The sequence below is a fragment of the Hyaena hyaena genome, unplaced genomic scaffold (genome assembly GCF_003009895.1).
Source record: "Hyaena hyaena isolate Hyena2069 unplaced genomic scaffold, ASM300989v1 scaffold_1094, whole genome shotgun sequence".
Classification (NCBI taxonomy): Eukaryota; Metazoa; Chordata; class Mammalia; order Carnivora; family Hyaenidae; genus Hyaena; species Hyaena hyaena.
Window position 1 is genome coordinate 380,902 of NW_024081725.1, and position 22,050 is coordinate 402,951.

The 22,050-nt window shown below is 38.5% G+C and overlaps 1 long non-coding RNA gene across 1 annotated transcript in view; it reads left to right on the forward strand.

The window, feature by feature from the left end:
* LOC120224031 overlaps window positions 1-16,488 on the forward strand; it is a 293,362-nt gene extending 276,874 nt beyond the window's left edge. Inside the window, exon 5 of the long non-coding RNA XR_005526449.1 lies at window positions 15,262-16,488. This is a non-coding gene — a long non-coding RNA (uncharacterized LOC120224031). The remainder of the gene's footprint in view (window positions 1-15,261) is intronic.
* Window positions 16,489-22,050: the final 5,562 nt, after the last annotated feature.

The window sequence follows — 22,050 nt, forward strand, 5'->3', positions numbered from 1 at the left end:
CATCTTCTGTTGACAAGGCTGCCTTACCTGTTCTAAGAGGCAAAAGGTTATACTGATTGAATTATCTACAACTCTATGATAGTAATGTCACAATGTAAAACAAAACAGGACTACCTCAATACTTATTAAGCATTTTTTAACTTGTATAATTATGGCATTGAATCATGGCTTATCTTTTAATCCATGTCAAACATTATATTTATCCCTAGTATGTTTTTGACCACAGACTCTAGGGCAGTTAAATGCCCTCTAATTCAGGGGCATTTGAGAGAGAAGAGGACAAACATGCACAACTGACTTTCAGGCTCATCCGTAATTCTGCAGGCTCTTCTGCCTGCCTTGAAAAGGCAAGTTATGGCTCTCAAGGGTGCTCTAATCTGGAACAATTCCCACAAAACAATCAATGGCAAATCATTATTTCTTTCCTTTTCCCAAAGAACAGGATGCACAGAAAATAATGCACATGTAGTAAAGAGTTGAAAGCCTAATGCACATAGGAAACTTGCCGCTACTCCAAATCAGCACATCAGGCCACCAGATACCAGTCTCAGGCAGGAGTTAGTCATCATTTTCTTACATGAGCCATGCTCTTCTCCCAGAATTGATGCATCTTCTTCCCCTCTACATAAAGAATTAGCTGAATAAAGTAAAAATAAGAAGACTCTGGGGCCGCAGATGGCTGACCAGCTGTTTCTAAGTGACTCCCCATGAATCAGTGCCTCATCTGAGCTTTAGTGCTTCCATGTTTGGGGGGCAAAATATTCTGCATTTTGGAAAAGTAGTTCATGGAAAATAATGCAGCAAACTAACATTTATAGAAAACCACAGTAATCTTGTAACAAATGTCCTAAATTATGTACTCAAAAGCAGATCCAATTTTACCCAAGGTTCTCTGTATACAGTGCCTGTAGGTTTTTGCTGTTGTTGTTTATAACTGTGGCTCCTCCCAACCCCCACCCCAAGCGCCTCTTTTTTTTTTTTTTAATGATATACCCCTTTATATAATATACCACACAGAAGACAAAATTTCAGCCTGGAGAAGAGGCCAGGGGTGAGGGTGGTGGATTTAAAGGGCTTCACTTTTCTGTCCCCTTTGGAGATTTATCTTCTATATTGTCATTTAGTTTGATGGTAAGATTAATGCTGCTTCTGAAAGCCTCCTGGTTCCCTTTTAAACAACATTCATTTCCCAGTGCTTAAGTGCAATGTTGGGGGTATTGACAAAATTAAAGTAGAATGGAACTTTATATTCCACCCTCTTCCACTCTCTTTTAAAGCGGAAGTTTCTGGCAAGGCAAAAGCTTCACTGAAGCCTTTTCCTGGTTGTTCTCTTTAATTTTAGATGATGGTTGGATGTGAATATCTCTAAGAGAGTTTATTTTAATACACAGAGGAGCAGAGATAGCTCCAAATGCCTATTATCAGGAAAAAGGCATTATATGTGATGGGAGAGTAAGAAACCTTCTGTGATCATTTTTATTCAATGAAAGCCATTCCTTTGGGTGGGAGAGTCAAATGCTAGTACCCACACATGCTGCATGCATACCAGCACGAGCCGGAGGAATGCAGATTTCTGTATCTGAGAGCAGCTGCTAAGTGAAATGGAACGTCCAACAGATGGCTGCATTGTCATTGTTGGGGGAGGAGGAAGGGGAGCTATTTTGGTTTTTCTGTTGAGGGGCTGTGTGTGTGTGTGTGTGTGTGTGTGTAAGAGGATGTGTTCTCATCTACCTGAATATTTCTGGTGTTTCCAAGGGCTTTTATTCACTTTGAATCTTAAAACCAGCACTAGAGACCTTCTGGTCATTTGACCTGTAATGGGAAAGGGGAGAGAGATCAAGGACACAGCTTGCTAGAGCCAAAACCAGAACTCTTTCAGTAGGCCATACCACAGAGAGGTCATGCATTCTACTTACCTGAGTACTGGTATTTAACACCAATACCAAAGCTCAAGAGAGGGAAACACTTTATCAACTGTAGCTTCATAGTCTGAAAAGTACATGTATATTATTCGCTTTTAAAATTTTATGATGAAGTTGCCTAGTAATTCTCAAAGTGGAAGAAAGAATAAGATGCTTCCTAAGCAAAGTTCTATCAAGTCCATATTACATATTTTATCAGACGTTTGGGACAATATGACCAAATATAAATAACATGCTATAGAATATTACAATTCTATAGTAGTTTCATATTCCAGAATATAAGTAGTTAAACTTGTAAGTCAAAGCTTGAAAAGGCCATGCTTAAAAGGCAACAGAAAAGTGTTGAGCTCCCTTCATGACCTGTCTGCAAAAGGTCTCTATCTCCCTTATGATGAGGGCTTTGGGTAAGTTGTACAGTCACATGGCTCACCCATTGGTTCATGTTTTTTTCCAGAAATAGAATCAATAGAGAACAGACAAACCCACAGTTGCCAGTTTGTACAGTCTTGTGGTTTCTGTCAGGGCCTACAGACTCGAGCAGGTCTACCAGATAATGAAGGCAAACTATTTCAGTTCCTGTGGGTCCAGAGCGCCTCAGCAGAGTTCTGGTTTCAAACAAATGAATAACAAATTAAAAGGTACAGTAAAATAAGGGGGTGGTTAAAATATATTAACTAAAATCAATGGAGGAGAAACGTAGTTAAAATCTCTGCATTCTCAGCAATAGTCTGTGATGCATTTTGTTAATCTCTTAAAATTTATGTTAAAAGCCTCTTAACAGAAAGTCAATATATTTGGGTGGTTGAGCAAGTATATCATCCTGTACTGACGGTTGCATTAAATATGATGCAGAGGCTCCATTGTCTGTAGGAAAAAAACAGGGGGTCCATCCAACGGAAGTCCCACCTCAAAGAGACCAGACGCTTTTCCCAAAACAGCCTGTGGAGCCAAGCCCAGTATCATGCTCTCCTCCTTTACCTAGGTTCCCCACTGACGTCAACTAGAGTCCTGGAAATGAAGCAGGATCGGAATACCAGAAGCATAGCCTAATAATAGAGCAAAAATGGAGAGCAGATGGAAAATAAAGCTTCTCGATAAAGTGAGACCTAATGTTATAAATTTGTTCAGGGAAAGAAAACAACAGCAACAAAGCAAAAAGGCCTGAAAGCAGACTTACTGGTGCTAAAATTCTGGAAGATGGCTGACTAGAAAAACACCTAGAGACTTAAAAATTACCCGGAAAAAGACTGAAAACTAAACAGGAAAACAAGCAAAATCAACTTCTGGATTAGTTTGAAACATGGCTACTAAATGTGCCCGGGGTTAAAAAGGGATACCAAACCCAAACTAGAAAACTAAAACAGATGATTAGCTGCTTCTTGTACCCATGATTTGTACATAATTGCATCCATTGTATTTGCATCCTACCTCAAGCAGTCAGCTTATGCCATGGATAAGTGTTGCTGGGAAAACACAGGTGTAAATTCTGAACATGGCAGTGAAATGGTTTGGGTCCAAAGTAAAGGTGTTTTCCAAAGGTACCCTGTCATACCCAGAAGTCCCTAGGAATGTTCTCACAGTTTACTTACCCCTGCATCCCCATTGTGTGTGTTTCTGTGTATGTAGTAAAAGCCATCAAAGACTACTTTATCTCTTTGCATGGCTTTGACACATTCAAACGCTTCACTTAATTTTCTGGGATGAGCAGCAAACTCTTGAAACAAAACTTCTCTTAATTTTTCCTGTGTATACATTTTTATAGAAGAGAGAGATTTAGATCTTAATAATCGGACTTATAAACATGTTATATTTGATACAAAGAAGGCTGGAAAACATTAAGAATGAGGAAGGGGCGCCTAGGTGGCTCAGTCGGTTAAGCATCTGACTTCGGCTCAGGCCATGATCTCACGGTTCATGGGTTCAAGCCCCGCGTCGGACTCTGTGCTGACAGCTCAGAGCCTGAAGGCTGTTTCTGATTCTGTGTCTCCCTCTCTCTCTGACCCTCCCCTGTTCATGCTGTCTCTCTCTCAGAAATAAATAAAAACATTTAAAACATTTTTTAAAAAAAGTATGAGGTATAATTTCAAACTGTAAAGACAAGTTCTATAGGGAAATCATGATAGAACATCAAAGATGTTCTATTTGATAAACATTCTCCATTTTCTTTATCAGAATGACCTTCTGGTTGGAAACGTGGTGAGGTAAAGTTTTAGAACAGAGCTACATTTTCTCTTATTTTCACTGTTTAACCACTGACAGGATTAAGGGGAGAAAAGCCAATTTTTAAAAATATTTCACATTTTTAGCTTATTACTCTAATAGTTTCTGAACTCTGTCCCTAGTATCCATAAAAAGAAATTTTGTTTTCTTCAGGTAGCATTCTAAGTTCTGCTTCTTCAATCTCTTTATCTTTGAAAAAAACACTAGCCAACATTTTTCTTTGAGTCTGATTTCTTTGAGCTCTGCTTGATCTTGTGAACCTGACACTTCAGACCCTCCCTCACTCCCAGGGGAGTTCCCTCACCTTGGACTTCAACTTCAGTCTCTGTTCCTCATCTTGAGGCTGAGCCATGAGCCCAGTCCATTCCTTGCCAGGCTTCTAGATGCCCAGCCCAACAGCACCCCAGGCCTCATGCCACCTTCAAAAGAAGACATCGGACACCCACCTCTGTTTGGATGGTCCTCAGCCAGAGAGATCACAGGGAACTACTCTAAAGTAAGAACCCGTGATACAGTGTGAAAGTATGGACATACAGACATAAGAATCACAGACTTTTGAATTAGAAGACACCTAGAGAGCATTTATTTTACAGGAGAGGAAAGTGTTACTCAAACACAGTTGCTAATATAGAATTCCTATAAGAAGAGAGTGATATAATGTACATAAAGTGTTTTATAAACTCTACAGCACTATACTGTCTGCATAAAAAGTCAGTATTTGTCTTCTAGGTAGTATGTTTGAGAGTTATTCCAGAGATGCTGCCATTACTCAAAATGTTTTAAATTTCTTCTTTAAAATTGTCATCTGAGGCAGTTAAGATTGTCACTGTATAGTCACATCTTGTTCTTATCAGTAAAGGTATTATCCAGGGCTCAGACATCCATCTCAGATTTGATCTTAAATGTCTTCAAAGGCAGAAACCATGTCTGTCTTGCTCCTTGCTCCTGGTATACTGTCTGCCACTTAGTAAGCACCTAATAATTATTTGTTCAAGGAATTTTTTTAAAGATCTAACCCACCCTCAGAGAATGATGATTTCTATGATTGATAGGCAAAGTCTCTGAAGACATGTCAAAAGAGACTTTCCCAAATAAAATTATTTTTGAGCCGTAACACTGTTGTTGGAATAAGTTCAAGGTTATTCATTAGAATGGGACAACATTCATTGTATTTACCCATCTGTGTTCTGGCTGACCTGTTTACAGTGTTGAATTTATTTATATCTCACCTTTTTTTTTTTTTTTTTAAAAAGGCAGTTTGAAAAACAACAACAAAAAGAAACCCATGATAACAATACTGTTAATAAAGAGTCCATTACTGTCATTATATCCTGGTATGAATGGCAAAAAGCAGCCCAGAGGATGAGTCTCTTCTGTGTAGTGAGCTAAGGAGTGACAGTAAGTAACAAGAAACAGAACAAATGAGGCTTGCACCATCTCAAGTACATGTCTGCATACCATCTGGCCCTTGTTCCCTGTTGAGTCAAAGAGTTACTTCCAGCCAGTAAGAATGCAGTCATTAGGAAACATTCGAGGGTGACTGGGGTGACGCGATTCCCAGATTGATAATAAGTGCCCAGGAAGAAAGGTATCTGTGTGTCATGATAACCAATCATCACGGTTTTTCAAAGAATCTGTGTGACACATAAAAGTGAGAACAGTCCCTCTCCAGTAAACTGATGTTTGAAGAGGAAAAAATGAGTACAGTACTGAGTGGGGAAGGCGTATTAATCACAAGACAGAGTTGTCCACCTTTCTCATGTATGTTACTCTCAGGAGAGTCAAAGAGTAGTGATTTTACAACTGTTTTAAAACTCATTAGGCACACAGAAAAATTCCAGTTCATACCACAAAAACATGAACTTTCTCCCATATTTCAACTCGTTCCAGTCTACAGCATCCTGGCCAGGCTAGGGTGAGGTTATATATTTTATGAATCCTGTTGGGCTTAGGGCTTACATTCGTGATTGCTCAGTGAACATGTTTACTTGTTCTTTTTACTGCTCTCTGAAACACTGGATTAAGAACATTCAAACAGGTCCAGCTAAAAGCATAGCAAAATGTGGTACCTCATAAAAATGAAACCAAGGAGTGTTCAGAAGAAGAATAGAGAATGCTGAATTTCTCCCCAGACCACCGGCTTATTCATTTTGGAGCCACTCTGGTTTTGATGAGGACCAGAGCATGGATGTCATTCGTGATGTGTGGTATCCACAAGAACAATAAGTCATTTCTTTTCTAGAAATAAGTTACTCCAGTGCCATAATAAAAAGAAGGAAGTATTTAAAACGAAGGAAGTATTACTTGAATTCTGAATGGTTGAAAATTTGAGTTCTGTCCTTGAGCTAAGGAGAAGATATCAAAGACAGCTTCATGACTGCTTTTATGTAATCTTCCCTAGAAAATTTATGATCCAGCATCACTCCCTTAATCCTACCCCAAGATCGGGCAGGTCCCAGTACAATCTCCACAGTGCATTGACAGTAAGTTTCTAAACTGCAAATCTGATTCTATAACTGCAGAAGTTAAAATTCTTTTTATGTCGTCCATGTTACTTGCAGATTGAAGTCTGATTTCTAAGCTTAACATATGACGATTTGTAAAAAACAAAAAACAAAAACAACTGGCTTTTATCTTTCCAACCTCACCTTGTATAACTTCTGCATGTACATTCGAAGCTTCAGCCATAAAGAATGAATCCAGGATTCCACTGTGTTCACTTATACCTCTATTCTCTCAGAGGAACAGATACTTTCATTCACCTTGTTTTCAGAAAACTGTTATTCATTCTTCAGGACACAGACTCTCATCTTCTCTCTAAAGACTTTGCCTTCATTCTCACTTTCACCCCTAACCATGCAGCCTCAAATTGTGCCATATGCACTTCTAAACAGTACAAAATGTTTTGAGCCAATCTGATGCCATTTTGAATTTAGGGCATTTTGGGCCCACTGGTATAACATTGACTTTCACTTCCAAAGGGACAACGCACATGAGCATATATCCAATTCAGTTGTATCTCTATGGCTATTCTCTATCCCCCCCACAGGATAATGACCTGCTTGAATAAGATTTGGTTTTAATTACTGTATTAGTCTGCTCTGGATGCCATAACATAGTACCATGGACTGAGTGCTTAAATGACAGAACTTATTTTCTCACAATTCTGGAGGCTAGAGGTCCATGGTCAAGGTGCCAGGTGACTTGGTTTCTGGAGAGACTCTTCCTGGCTTATAGATGGCTGCCTTCTCACTATTATCTTCACTTGGCATTTCCTTAGGACATGTGACATGAAAGGGAGAGAGAGGAGAAAAAGAGAGAGAGAGGGAGAAAGGGAGCAAGAGGATAGAAAGAGAAAGCTAACAAGGGAGAAGAGTCTTTATTTTATAAAAACACTAATCCTATCAGGTCAGGGTTCCACCCTTATTATGTCATTGAATCTTAATCACTTCCTTAGAGGCCTGATCTCCAAAAAGAGCCATACAGAGAGTTAGGGCTTTAGCATATGAATTTGGGGGGACATAACAATTCAGTCTAAAACAATCACCTAATGTTCCCAATATCCAACAGAAGTCCCCTTAATGCCTGTAAACATTTGTGCTACAATTAAATGTCCTAACACATAAAGGGAGAAAGAGGAAAACTGGTCAGCTCATTAATCAATCTAAAGTTTATACTCATTTAGCATATACCGTGTGCAAATCCCTATTATAAACATGTCACTGTTCTTGAGGAATTCATAAACAAGTAATCTAATTGAGAATTTAAGCAGAAAAAGTGCCACATAAGTAGTTCAAATAATAAGCAACTACAGGGTAGAGGAAAGGGCACTGGATTTGAACTCAGAAAACGTGAGTTCAAAACCCAGCCCTGCCACTTACCATCTGCATGACCTTAAAGTAAGCTGCTTAATTTCTCCAAGCTTCAGTGCCCTTGCCTTTAATAACACAGTGACATAATACCTTAGGAAGCAAGTGAGAGAGCGGATTTCATAATTTCACTTTTGGAAATGCTAACACCACATACCCAAAGAAAGAGAGGTGTGGCTACATCTTTAGAGAAAGCTCCTTTGACAGGATCCTTGACACCTTCTTTCTTCCTAAGTGGGGAGGGCACCTTGTTTCCGGGCATGGCCTCTCTTGAAGGCAGGCCCTCCTGTATTAGCCACATTTGCACATGCCTTTAACCATCACTCTCAAAACAGCGTTTGATGCTAGTGCCCAACCAGGAAAGGAAGAGCTCTTGCTCAAGTCCTACATTTGCTTTCTTGCATGGAAGCGAATCAGCATACTTCAACTCTGAATCAGAGAAATTGTGGTAAAAGCAGAATGAAAAATCCTTCGTAAACAAATGCCACATGGGTTAGTTCAAGTCTCCATGCACTCTCGTGGAAACACTAAGCACTAAAAACGTTAAAGCTAAGGCTGAAATGACTAAGGGTGATTTAAATATGGAGGACACCATACAGTGAAAGTCCTTATTAAAGACCCATCAAATATGTCATCATGTGCTAAAAGGAGATAGAGAATTATCTGTCAGTGATGGAACATTTACTCTGTGGTCAGTAGAAAAAGGGAAAATTGACCTTGACCAATTGGTAACTATGGCTTCACCTTACAATCAACAACTATCAGACGATATGCCTAAATCTTAAATAAGTGTGTGCTATTGGCAGAGTTTGTGGCAGCAAATGAAGCCCAGGTGGAGCTGCACAGGAAAAACAAGAAATATGGCTCCTCACCAGAAACAAGAGAGGAGCATGGGAGGACAGATTCAGAAACCCCAGGCTCCCACACCCCCTGCAGAGAAGAAATCATGTGTGTGTGTCACACCCCACAATCCCCCCATATACACATACACCCCACACAAGCACATGTTATTTATTTATTTATAAACAGCCTCACTTCCTACTAACACTGGCATTGTTCTTCATTTTCATTACATGTTGAAGGCAAGAATTAAGGGGTAGAAAGAAAAGAACTGTGCATTCTAAGCTCAGCTCTAGAACTGGCTTTGTATTTATTATTGCATGTATATCAAAAGCAACAAAAGACCACAATGAAAGAAATAGACTCTGAAAACCTAAACTGAAAATGTAACTGAAGCATCATGTACTGACAAATACAGCTTTTAATACGTTATTTTCTTTCTGCTCCTTAACAAATGTAAAGGTGTCAATGCATATAAAAAATAACACTTGAGTTGCTAGCAAAATATTAAAGCAAAAACATGAGAGGACACTCCCAACTGCAGGAAATCTAAGTCACTTGTCCAAATCACTGAGTGGTCAGGGCATGCTTTACAAATCTCTTAAATATCTGTCTCCAAGCTCTTCACAAGGGAGTTCACACAGGCAGAGACATATTTTTTCTTCTTAATCACGTACCTTTTAAGATTCATAATTTGGGATGAGCAAAAGGCTCGGCAGGAGGTGGGGATGAATTAAAAACCATAAAATTGATGCTATCACTCTGATTGACATACCAGTAGTGCAGCATACATTTCCTGTTTGTCAGGAATGAAAGGTGTTCACATTCTGTAATAATACCTAATAATGTTTTGGAAAGACAAACTGCTGTCTGACTACATTTTAGCAAGATGGATTTTTTTCCCTTTCTGGCAGCACTGAAATCAGAAGCTAGAGTATACATTACAACCCTCTATAAAAGATGACCTAGATATTTAATAGCTGCAGCTATTCCAGTCCACTACCTGGACCTCCCCAGGTCTCTGATGCTATATCCTAGCATGCCTGAAATCACCATTACACCTTAAGACTAATTCAAGAGAGTGTCCAGGGAGCTAGCTGTCCAGCACTGCCATAAAAAACTTAAGGGAACAAGTATCCTTTGCTACCTATAGCCATCTCATCACGAAATTGGCCAGCTCTCTACTTATCGTTTGTCTCATCTGACAATTAACATTCTGTGCAGGATAATAAAGAGAATCTTGTACATGTGGATCAGGAGACCTGAATCCTTCTAGCTGCCCATGTCACTGACTAGGTAACCACAAACAAGCCACTTAATCTGTCCATATTTCACAGTCATCATTTTAAAGAAATGCTTCCACTTGCCTTGACTACCTAATGGGGCTATTGAAAACACAAAAGCAAAATGACAGTTTTGTAACTTTGTCATGTAGACCCTAAATATGAATTGGTTTGTGAAACAGTTTGGGGGACTTTGAAACTCATCTGTATCTGGGGTGGCAATTAAGCCAAAGGAAGAGGAAAGATCAATGCAAGACTAGATCTTATATGACAGGACTATATATAAAAAAAAAAAAATCAAGTGTAATTATAGCCATTCAAAAAGAATTATTCTTATGGTGATCTTTGAGCCAAAGATGTAGTCCTCAACTTACTGCCCTAATGGTATCAGTTATATTCCTATTGGGTATTGATAGTACACACTGACTACCTAAGGTCTCAAAATGTTAAAAGTAGTATTGTGGGGAAAGGAGAATAAAGGGAAGACATGAAATACATCCTAAAATTTCAGGAGGAAAATGGAAGAGGAATGTTTCTGTTAAATTTTTTAATGACATGTTTTTGCATTTTAATCCTTGGGATTCTGCTGGTTCCAAGGAAGATGTCAAGAAAATAAAAATGCAAAATCAGTGTCATAGTAATTGTCTAATAATACCAATTTTCCAAGTATTAAACAGTAACTAGAGTCTGAATAATCCTTTGTCTCCAGAATTGTAAACACAGATTTGGATACTTTGGGATGCCTAAGGAAAACTGACCTTAACGATAAAGGGGGGATATTATGTAGACCCTGCTCTTAGTAGTAATACTGTTGCAAAGGGATCAAAAATGCTTTTGAATACAATTTATTGCTGTTGTTTTGGCTAAATCAAATAAAGGCTTTAAGCAAAAACAGGTTTCAAGCCTTCTGCTTATAATTGCACTTCATGTGACTTGACAATACTGATTTCTGTGTAATTTTTTAAATCCATGTTTGGTAAAAAAGAAAGAGCTTTTCTACTAGTTCTTCAAAGTTCTAATAAAATCAGCTTGCTGGTGCACATACTTACAGACACAGTGCAAATTTAGTCATAGAGAAGCTCAACAGTCACTCTACTACACCCAGTTGGTCTGTGCTAAACCTCCAAGAGTTATGGTGAAACTCTTTCAGGATTTGAATGTATTTCAGTCATGGCCTGAATTAAATTATATGCACTAAGATGAAAGTTAAAAACAATGCATGGATCACTGTCCTCATAACCTTCAAGAAGCAGTCCATAGGCTGCTGTCTATATCTTGACTTAGACTGACAGAAACTGGAAGGAAAGCATGAGCAAAAGGGGTCTTGAGTGCCATCAGCTGAAATTTACCTAAACCCCAAAGCAAAATATAATCTGGAAGAAATAAGAGGTTCACCTTTTGGTTTTAGTCAATGATAACTTGTAGGTTGGCTTAAGGTATATCCATCCTTCCACTTGCTAAGTTCCCTAAACGTGGTTCTAAAAAATAAAGTTAAGTATTCAGGCCAGAGATATTTATCAGAAGGATATGATTTAAGTGGCTATGTACCTCATGGCAAGCCTCACAGAAAAATATAGGTACAAATATGCATAAGTCATATTTATATACTTTCTATAAAATTAGACTGGCATTAATTAAATGGCAGAAAAGGCAATGAGAGCATTGTTTGGAAGGTAGCTTGTTCCAAGTTCTGATTATAACTTGCTTCCCAAAGAAGGAGCCGCCCACAGCTTAGAAGACAGATGAGAAGATCATCATCACAGATTTGCTGTGAACAGCTCTGCTCAGCTCTGTCCCTGCCAGACTTGGGGCCACACACACCCTTCTAAGAGGGCTAAAGAAGATTCACAAAGAGCACTGCTTCTTGCTTCAGCTTTGGCAAGATCAGAGGATGACTTCGGGTAACTTGAAACCTTCCTATAGTGCTGAGAACTGCTCTCAATAGCAAAGTTGTTATCACCATCATTACACCTAACATTTACTGAGCATTTACTATGTGCCAGGCACAAACTGCTTTGCATCTCATCTTATCTTCACAGTAATCCCTTGAGTGAGTACTATAATTACCCAAATTTCATGGAAGAAGAAACTGAGGCCAAAATTTGCCTATGGTGACAAAAAAAAAAAAAAAAAAAAATGCTGAGTACCAGCACTGGGACTTGAATTCAATCTCATTCTTTTAGAATCTTCACTTCTTGTAACCATTAATTTCATCAGCTTCAAACAACCCATGGATTAGGTATTTTAAAATGCCACCCCACTTACAAATCTCTTCCTTCTTATTCATTAATTGTCTGAAGAACGAAGAATGCCAGGAACTGTCTTAAGCACTAGGAATTCAGCAGTCAACAAGGCAAACTCTCTACCTGTGTGGAGCTTACATTCTGTATTCTGCACACATAGCCTCGATTATTCCTTAAAATAACCATGTAAGTCTGAGTCTATTAGTATCACCCACTTTTTATATAGGGAGCCAGAGCTCAGAGAAGTGAAATAACTTACTCAAGGCCACACAACTGGTAAATGGGAGAGCTGGGGTTTATCCTTTGACCTTCAGACTGTTGGTCCTTCAATCTGCTATGCTTCTGTTACCCAATTACTATGGTTTCAAAATGGCTTTCACTAGTTGGGCAGAATGTTAGTACCGCAGGGATAGAAAATAAGACCAAGTTGGCCCTTTTCCTCCTAATTTCTTCCCTTTTTCCCAATTTCTTGGTCTTTACCTCTGTCATGCTTCAGGTACCCACTGTCTTCTGGTTATCCACAGTCTCCCACTGCTCTACCTTCCACTTCCACCCCATAAGCCTGTCCTCTGACTTCCTACACTGCTTTATATATCCCCCCTCTGTTCCTCACTCATCCCACATCTATACCTCAGGGTTAATCTTAGCTCTCACTCTTCACTTTAGATAGCAGCCCTGACATGTTGTAAAAGTGACCTAAAAGGAGTCCCTTCTATCATTATACCAGGAAAGACTTGTCCCTAATAAGTCACTTATGTTATTATCTCAGAATTTCTTGAGTGAATTTCCCCAAAAAAGTCTCCCATGTGGTATCTATATTCTGTGGTATTTACTGCATACATATATGTGCCTGTGAGTGCACACGTGTGCACACACACACACACACACACATACATACATATATATGTGCTAAATATGTTCCTGGTTCTGGGTAGACAAATTTAACAGTGAGGGGGGTGAGTGGGTGCCTGGGTGGTTCAGTCAGTTAAGCGGCCGAGTTCATCCCAAGTCACAATCTCACAGTCCGTGGGTTCGAGCCCCACATCGGGCTCTGTGCTGACAGCTCAGAGCCTGGAGCCTGCTTCAGATTCTATCTCTCTCTCTCTGCCCCTCCCCTGCTTCCTGTCTCTGTCTCTCAAAATAAAATAAAGACATAAAAATTTTTTTAAAAATTTAACTGTGGGTAATATACTTTGAATTCCAATCAACCAAACTACAAGTGACCTCTGGCAAAGAATTTCTCAGTGACACATTCCTGTCTTCACTATTATTCACAACAAAGAGTGGAAAGCAGTAAATAATTTAAAAAATACATTTTAAAAATAAACATGTTATTCTTTAGTATTGGAGAGATAGGGACCAATGTAATAAACAATGTAGAAAAAGACATATTTTTTTTTAAAGAAAGAAAGAATTTAAACTTATGAGTGGCAGTAGTAGGGGCTGTAGGAAACAAAGATAAGCATTTCTGACTTGAGACATTTTCAGGTCTACAGAGAAACCCTGAATGCAAATGACATTCAAGAACCTCTTCAACTGGACCCTAATTTTTTCATTAGGTGTAGCCCCATAAGAGTAACGAACACGTCTGATTTTGCTCAACATTGTATGAGCAGCATTTAGCATAGGGCCTGAGACATAGTAGGCACTTAAAAATTACTGAATGATGGAATGTCATTCTAGACTTACATTCAACCACCTTCACCATCTGCTTCCTAATGAGCAGAGCCCTCCAATGACTAGTATTCCTTAAGCTTGGGTTTTCACACTGTGCTTTTCTCTCAGGCAGTAGCCTTTGTCTGTATTACCCTTTTCCTCCCTTCTAGACCTGGTGAAATGAGATTCTTTAGGCCAAGGTCAAAATTGTTTCTTACGATTCTCCTTGGCTGGGGTTTTGGCCCACCTTTCCCTTTGCCAGCAGGTGCTTGGCTATTTGGCCAGGTTTGGGAGAAGGCTTCTTGCCCACCTCTGATATAGATACTAAGTGTACACCACCACAGAGGTGGTGTCCCTTGGGGGTGCCCATTCATTTGTGCAAAGGGGAAACAGCCTTCCTCACCCTGCTGGCCCCCACATTATTATTTTACATTGGGGACTCTGAATGTTATGTAACTAGTCCTAGACCTGAGGAGAAAACCACTGTCTTCTTTTAAGCAAACACTGAAACTTGTCTCCATAGGTGTTGAAGAATTCTCCAAGAGCAAAAAGGCCTTCACTCATCACCTCAGCCTCTGGTTTTGCACAGATTTGTTAATTGACTTCAGAAAAGAAAAATATCATTTTATTTCACACAAAAATGTAGGTAATCCCAAATCCAAATTTACCTGGACAGGTCATAAAATGGATCAAATAACACTGATTCCTTTTCTTTTCTTTTTTTTATGGAATTATCATTCATCTTTTTCAAGAGGAGAATTTTATAAATTTACTATGCTACTCATAAATGCCTTTCTCCCAGATTAATAGAAAACCTTTAGAAGCTGGACGTGTAACTCATTCTGAGATATGGTGTTCCACAAACAATTGGGTACTGTTCAAATATAATGATTATACTATTCATAATTATCATATCCCAACTATTTACTATGTGTAAAGTATAATAGCAGGTACTGTTAGAAGCTGATCCCTCAGTTTAGGCCTTAACTTGGCCCTGTCCAAGACCACTGTAGGCAGTTGCCCACCTAAAAGGGAAAATGGGAACTAAATGCAACCTTTGGTCTATTTGCCAAACCACATCCCCTCGAATGGGGTTGGCTGTGTCCACCCAGGGGAAGTTGCACCTTTTTCCTAATTTTCACAAAGTACCTTCTTGACCCTGCCCCTCCTTCTGCACAAACCTATTAAGCTGCATTTGGCCCATTTGTGATTTCTTTTCTCTCTCCAGAGTCATCAATGTTCAGTAGAACATCCTTTCAGTTACATGAAGATGCCAAACTAGAGGAAAGAGGACACACCATGTGATTTCCCAGGGTCAACATCTCCCAAGGGATGGTCCTGACTGAGGAGACACAAAAACAGTCTAAAACCAACAGATATTCCTGTCCAAATTATCTTTTTATGGCACACCATAGCTGTATTCAATATAAAACAAGTAGAGTGAGAACTGAACATGAATTACAAAGCAGAATTTTTTTCATGATACATGAGTTAATAAACATGAGTTAAACTCATGATACATGAATTCAAGAAAAGAACGGAATCCCTTTTTATACTTTATTGCCACAAGTTTTACCAAATAGGTGGTTTGGAAAGGTAGCACCTTTTTGAAATTAATTCTTGATTTGTAAAAGTTCAGATGGTTACTATCTATTTGGCCAACTAAAAGTGCTTATTTTTACTGCCATAAGCCAAGCATGCTGGTCTTTGATAAACATGCCATTAATCATGATTTAATTGTATAGGCTCAAAAATCTCTAAGACCTGTTAAGAAAAAAAAAATAAAAAAGTTATAAAATTATTTATTAACCTGTAAAAAGTGTGTGGATTTTCTACAAAGCCAGCAATTGGAAATTGACAAAATTTATATTTTTATCCTTATGAGAATCTTTATACGTTTACCTCAAAGGGAAGAATAGAGTCAATTACTACTATTTCAAATAGATATTGCCTTTGGCAAGTATGCAAATCATACTGGAATTGTACATTTGAGCTTTTTTATTGTGACAACTCTGAGATATTACTTGGTAAAGCTGATTGTGCTGCTCCTATTCCTCTCCAGTCTGTTCTCAAAAGGAACCATAACACGTTTCCAAGGCGGAGAGAGCACCAAGAGGCAAGGTTCTGTCAGCTGCTTCTCTGGACTGAATTGTGTCCCCATGTTGAAGCCCTAATCACCAATGTGAGTGTATCTGGAGATGGGGCCTTTAAGACAGTGATTAAAATTAAATGAAGTCATAAGGGTGGAGCTCTAATCCAATAAAATTGTTGCTCTTATAAGAAGAAAAAGAAAAGGCATCAGAGCTGTTTCCCTGATGTGTAAGGACATTGTGAGAAGAGAGTCATCTGCAAAACCAGGACAACAATCCTCGCCAGAGTCCAACCATGCTGGCAACCTGATCTTGGATATCCAGCCTCCAGGACTGTGAGAAATAAATTTCTGCTGTGTAAGTCACCCAGTATATGGTGTTTTGATATGGTAGCCCAAGCTAATATAACTCCTTAAATAACCTAACCAAAAATAGTTATCATTACTAATAATTTTTCAGCAAATAAGAGAAAAAGATGTTTTATAAGATTTTAATTTTTGTAGGGGTACCTGGGTGGCTCAGTCAGTTGAGCATCCAAATCTTGATCTCAACTCAGGTCTTGATCTCAGGGCCATGAGTTCAAGCTCCTCAGTGAGCTCCATGCTGGGCATGAAGTCTACTATTTAAGAAAATTAATTTTTGTAATTTTTATAAGAAAAATGTGAAGAAAACCATCATTGAAAATTGAGTTCTCTTTATTTTTTATAATACACAGCCTACGAAAATTTGGTGTTCTTGCTATGCAAACATAGCTTCAAAAGAAATAGCCCTGCTTCTGCCAATCTTACATAACTTGATACCAAAATAACAATCCTATTAACAAATGGGCAGAGTACATGAATAGACAGTTTTACAAAGAAGGCATACAGATGTCCAATAAACATATGAAAAGATGTTCAATGATCAGTAGGGAGATGTAAATCCAAACCACAGTGAGATTTTATCTCATACCTATCACAAGAGCTAAAATAAAAAAGATAAGAAATAACAAGTGTTAGTAAGGATGTGGAGAATAAGGAACCTTTGTGCTCTGTTGGTGAGAATGTAAATTGGTACAGCTACTATGGAAACCAATATGGAGGTTCCTCAAAAACTTAAAAATACCATATGATTCAATAATTTCACCTTTGGGTATTTACCCAAAGAAAATAAAAACACTAATTTGAAAAGATCTATGCACCCTTATATTTACTGAAACATTATTTGCAATAGCCAAGATATGGAAGCAATCCAAGTGTCCACTGATAGATGAATAAAGATGTGGTATGCACTCATTCATGTGCGTACACACACACACACACACACACACACACACACACACAGAGGAATATTACAAAGCCATAAAAAGGATGAGCATTTTATCATTTGTAACAACACAGACTGAACTAAAGGGCCATGTATGTCAACAAGGATGGACCTAGAGGATAGTATACTAAGTGAAATAAGTCAGAACAAGAAATGCAAATACCACATGATTCCACTCACGTGGAATCTAAAATACAAAACAATGACTAAACAAGCAAGGTGTAATCAAACCTATAAATAGAACTGATGCTTGCAGAGGGGAGAAGCATGTGGGAATGGGAAGAATGGGTAGAGGGGAATGGGAGATACAGACTTTCATTTATGGAATGAATACATTACAGGAATAAAAGGAGCGGCACAGGGAAGACAGTCAATGATACAGTAATAGCAATGTAATGGGACTCATGGTAGCTACTCTTACTGTGAGTCTAGCATAACATAAAGAGGAGTTGAGTCACTAGATTTAGCACCTGAAACTAATGTAACATTGTGTCAACTATACTCAAATAAAATTTTTATAATTTTTCTTAATCTGAAATTCCAGAGCCACCAATATTCAAGTCCCAACACAAATCCTCGTGATTCTTTTATACTTTTCACATTCCTCACTCTATCCTTCCTCTTCTGTATAACCACAGTACTTAATTTTCAAATGTCTATGTTATTTATCATGCTCCACCTTATAATTTCTATGACATGCACATATGCCTGTCTCCTCCACTAGAAAGCAAAGATCCTGAGAGCAGGGTTCATGCTGTCTTCTTTGTTTTCCCCAATGTTTACCACGATGTTTTACCACAGTGAGTATATATTAGGTGAATGTATGAAAGAATGAATTAACTATGAATGAATGGATGGATGGATACATGAATGAAAAGTGGATTAAAAATTTATTAATGATAAATTAATAAATTAATTTACCACTTTCCCTCATCAGTTTTCCAAGCATCCAGAATAACTATCTTTGCACCATGATGCCTTCCCTTGATGTCATATTTTTGAAAGAGAATTAATAAAAAGGGAAAACGGAATAACCCTTAGTTGCAGTGCCTCCTATTTGTTAGGCATAGTACCCTTGTTAACTTCTTTAATCCTTACTGCCTTGAGAGTTATGTTTCACTACCCCCATTTGCTAACAAGGAAACAGTGGATCTGAGAGTTGAAGTAATGAATCGATACTCACAGAGCTGCTAAAAAGCAAAACAACAATTTAAGGGCAACACTGAAATCCAGACTCAATCCCATATATTGTCTTTCTTTCTCAATGGTCTGCATTGGTATTTTGCTTCAGCTTTCTGGTCAAAAGAGAGGTAATTAAAGATATTTTCTGAGGCCACTGGACATGGCCATCTTACTCTGCCCAATTTTGCGAACAAGGTGACAGCGTTCAGTCTTTCCTAGTGTTTTTCACTCTCCCACCAGTATGAGACAATATCAACCTCAGGATTTCCTATATAAGTATTTCCCTGAAATACCCTGGATCTAGTACTACCTGTAACAAATCTTTGGTGCCAGAGAGGTTCTGATATCTCAGAGGGCTTCAGGGGTGCAAAGCAAAGGAGTCATTTTCCTCCCAAACTGATCTCATCCCTACTGCCATGCCCCAAAATATAAAATTTAGGGGGAGATAATAACTTGAGACTCAGGAAAATCTGAGTTACATTCCAGTGATGTCACTTATTAGCTATTTAAACTTAATCTATCTCAGTTTCTACATTAAATAATGTTCATAAACTCAGACATATCTGAACACATGGCTAAAGCTGTGAAGACAGACCCATTAAGGATTAGTTTGCATTAGAGAAGAAAAAACCCCTTGGTCAATGTGGTAGACACTGCCCAAAAGCTCACAAATCACAATTCTTCATCCTGGGCACTTAGAAAAAAATAAATTTTACAGCATCCCCTGCAATTAGACTGGTGCCATATCCTGGAAGTAATGTTCACCACTTCCACTCATGGACATAAAATGCATCATGGAATCTTCCTAACTCTTTGCTGGTAAGCCACTTAAATACAGACAATACCTGAGTGGACTCTGAAGAGGCCCTAGAAGGTGATCCCACCACAAGATAGAAGAATTGGGATTCCAGAATCATGGGATGAAAAGCTGCCTGCCACACAGGCTGTGATATTAGCCAGAAGAAAAGCCTTTATTGGGTAAAGTCCCTAAGATTCTAGGGTTGTTTGTTACAGCACCTGGCGCTAATTGCCCTAATACAGTGTCTCAGGAGTTAGGGAATCCAAGTCTAGGGCAGAATAATGGGTCATCAAAAAAGAAAAGGTATGATCTTTGTTATTCCATGACTGATGAATACTGCTCAGAGTATTCTTTGGACTACCTCCCTCCCTTCTCCATCCCGACTCTCACATACTCAGCTGGTACTAAGACCACAACTGTGAAAAGGAGGCTATCATGGAGACTCTTCTCGTTAAAGTCTCACAGGATGCTGACCATGCAAAGCAGTATTGCTTTGTGGTCTGTGTAACAGAAGGGTAGTCAGGGAATACTTCTCTACTTTGACACACACACACAAAAAAAAAGTGGTTGGAGAACAGAATGGAGGAGCAATAAACTGTCAGAAACAGAGAATGTCACATGAGTTGCCAGGTTGTGAACAGTCCAGTCAGAAGTGAGAGGGGACCACAGCAAATTGAAACCTTGAGAGGTTCAGTCCCCCCAGACACCCCCATAGTTAAGGCAGAACTAAGCTGAAAGAGTCAGGTTTTAAAACCCCTTTTCTCCCTTTCCTCATTTCCCTTTTATGTTGGACTTCCCTCATTAAAAGCATCCCAACTTTCTAACTAATGTCTTTGAGTAACACAATGATTTTACACTTCCCTGTAAAGGAGAATATTGGAATCACACATTGAGTGAGGGACACGCTGAGAGTTGCTGTCCATCCTCCAGTGAACCGTGTGATAATCCTGTTAACCTTCCTATCAGGAGGTCATTAAACAATTTTGAAAGCTGTTTCCTCTCACATCAGAACTGCATGTGGAATCAGATCTAATATTTTTAATATAGGCTGTTCAGCTGCAGAGACTTAAATGACAGCCTCTCACATGTTTTAGATGGTCTTTTATTATTCTTCCCCTAACTACTAAGTACCTTTGCAGGCTTTCTGTCACTTTGGGTATTGTCCTATGTTTTTTTTTTTTTTTCTTTTTTCTTGGTTTGAACATCTAACACATTTTGTTCCAGTAATATAGCACCACCCTTCCCTACTTCCTCTTGATGCTTTATCATTTGTGCCAACCTTTCATTCATTTCATTCATTTCAACATATCACCTTCTTGTGCATCAGTCTTTTTACATTTGTTGTGTTAAATTTGTTGGTGTTTTATTCTTATTTCTGCATAGCTGTTTTCATCAAAACTACCCATTTCTGTTAAACCTAATGTATTACTATATTTCTCTCACAATCTTTTTATCTCCAAAGACACTTTACCATCCAGTTTTCTTCCTTTCTTTCTTTCCTCCCTCCCTCCCTCCCTCCTTCCTTCCTTTTATTTCTGAAGTATGCTGTCAGATGATGTCAGAACTTGTGCCTGAATACATTTTCAAGAATAAAAACCGAGTTTTCCATTTTTATCTTCTTGATCATATAGTCCCCCTTCATTCAGCTCAAAATTTTATTTTCTTTTGGACTCCAAGAACCACTAATTTTTTACCTCCACAACAGAAAGAGCTTACATTTTTAACCACATTTAAGAAATTGGGGAAAATTGAAATGTACTTCTTGGGCTTAAATAACACAAAATGGATTCCTAGTCTCTGGGGAAGACTCCATAATAGGACCCTATCATTGAATTAGCAATTCAAACATCAAAAAAAGTCAGTTTTCAGGAGTGTCAGTTTAAGGACTTGACATTTTTAAGAAATGTCTTTGCAAAACAGGGTCCTAGTTATCATTGGATGAAGGACACTGATTTAATCTCCAGGGGTGACTGAACCCAGTATCTGGGGTTTTTCCAAACATTTAAAGTCATTTCCAAATGTTTTTGATGCAGCACAACCCAAAAAGGATTTTGGCAAGTATGTTTTCCCTTCATTTTAAAACCCATGCGTATTTCAAGGGAAATGCAATCCATATGTCTTTGATTCATTTACACTTAAATCATCTAAATGCCATTGTGTAAGAGCTATTTGATGTACAAGAAGCCTGTGAGCCTGTTTTATATGCCTTTTTAAGCCTTATTTCTCTGAATCAGAAAGTCATGTTTTGCCGGCCCTAAACAGATCTTGAACTGGGAAAGGCTCAAGTTCACTTCTAAACTGAAAACCCGCAAAGTTTTGCGTGGCTTCTGTACTTAGCAATATGTTTCCCCCTGCCTAAAGCTCACAAACACCCAGCATTTCTCTTCTCTGTCTCACATGTAGTGAGAACAGGGTAAATCAATTTTTGAATCACATTTTACTTGTAAAATTCACATTTTGAACCTCAGTTATCTCCCAGGCACTGCCAGAAGTTAAAATAGCAACACTTGAAAATTAGGCTTTTGCTCTAAAAGGGCAAAACAGTCTATAAAGTACATAAATTACTGCTTCTGTACATTTATTTGTTTGACAGGTTTAAGATATAAGTGTGGCTTACATATGGATTTTCAGGATGCCAGAT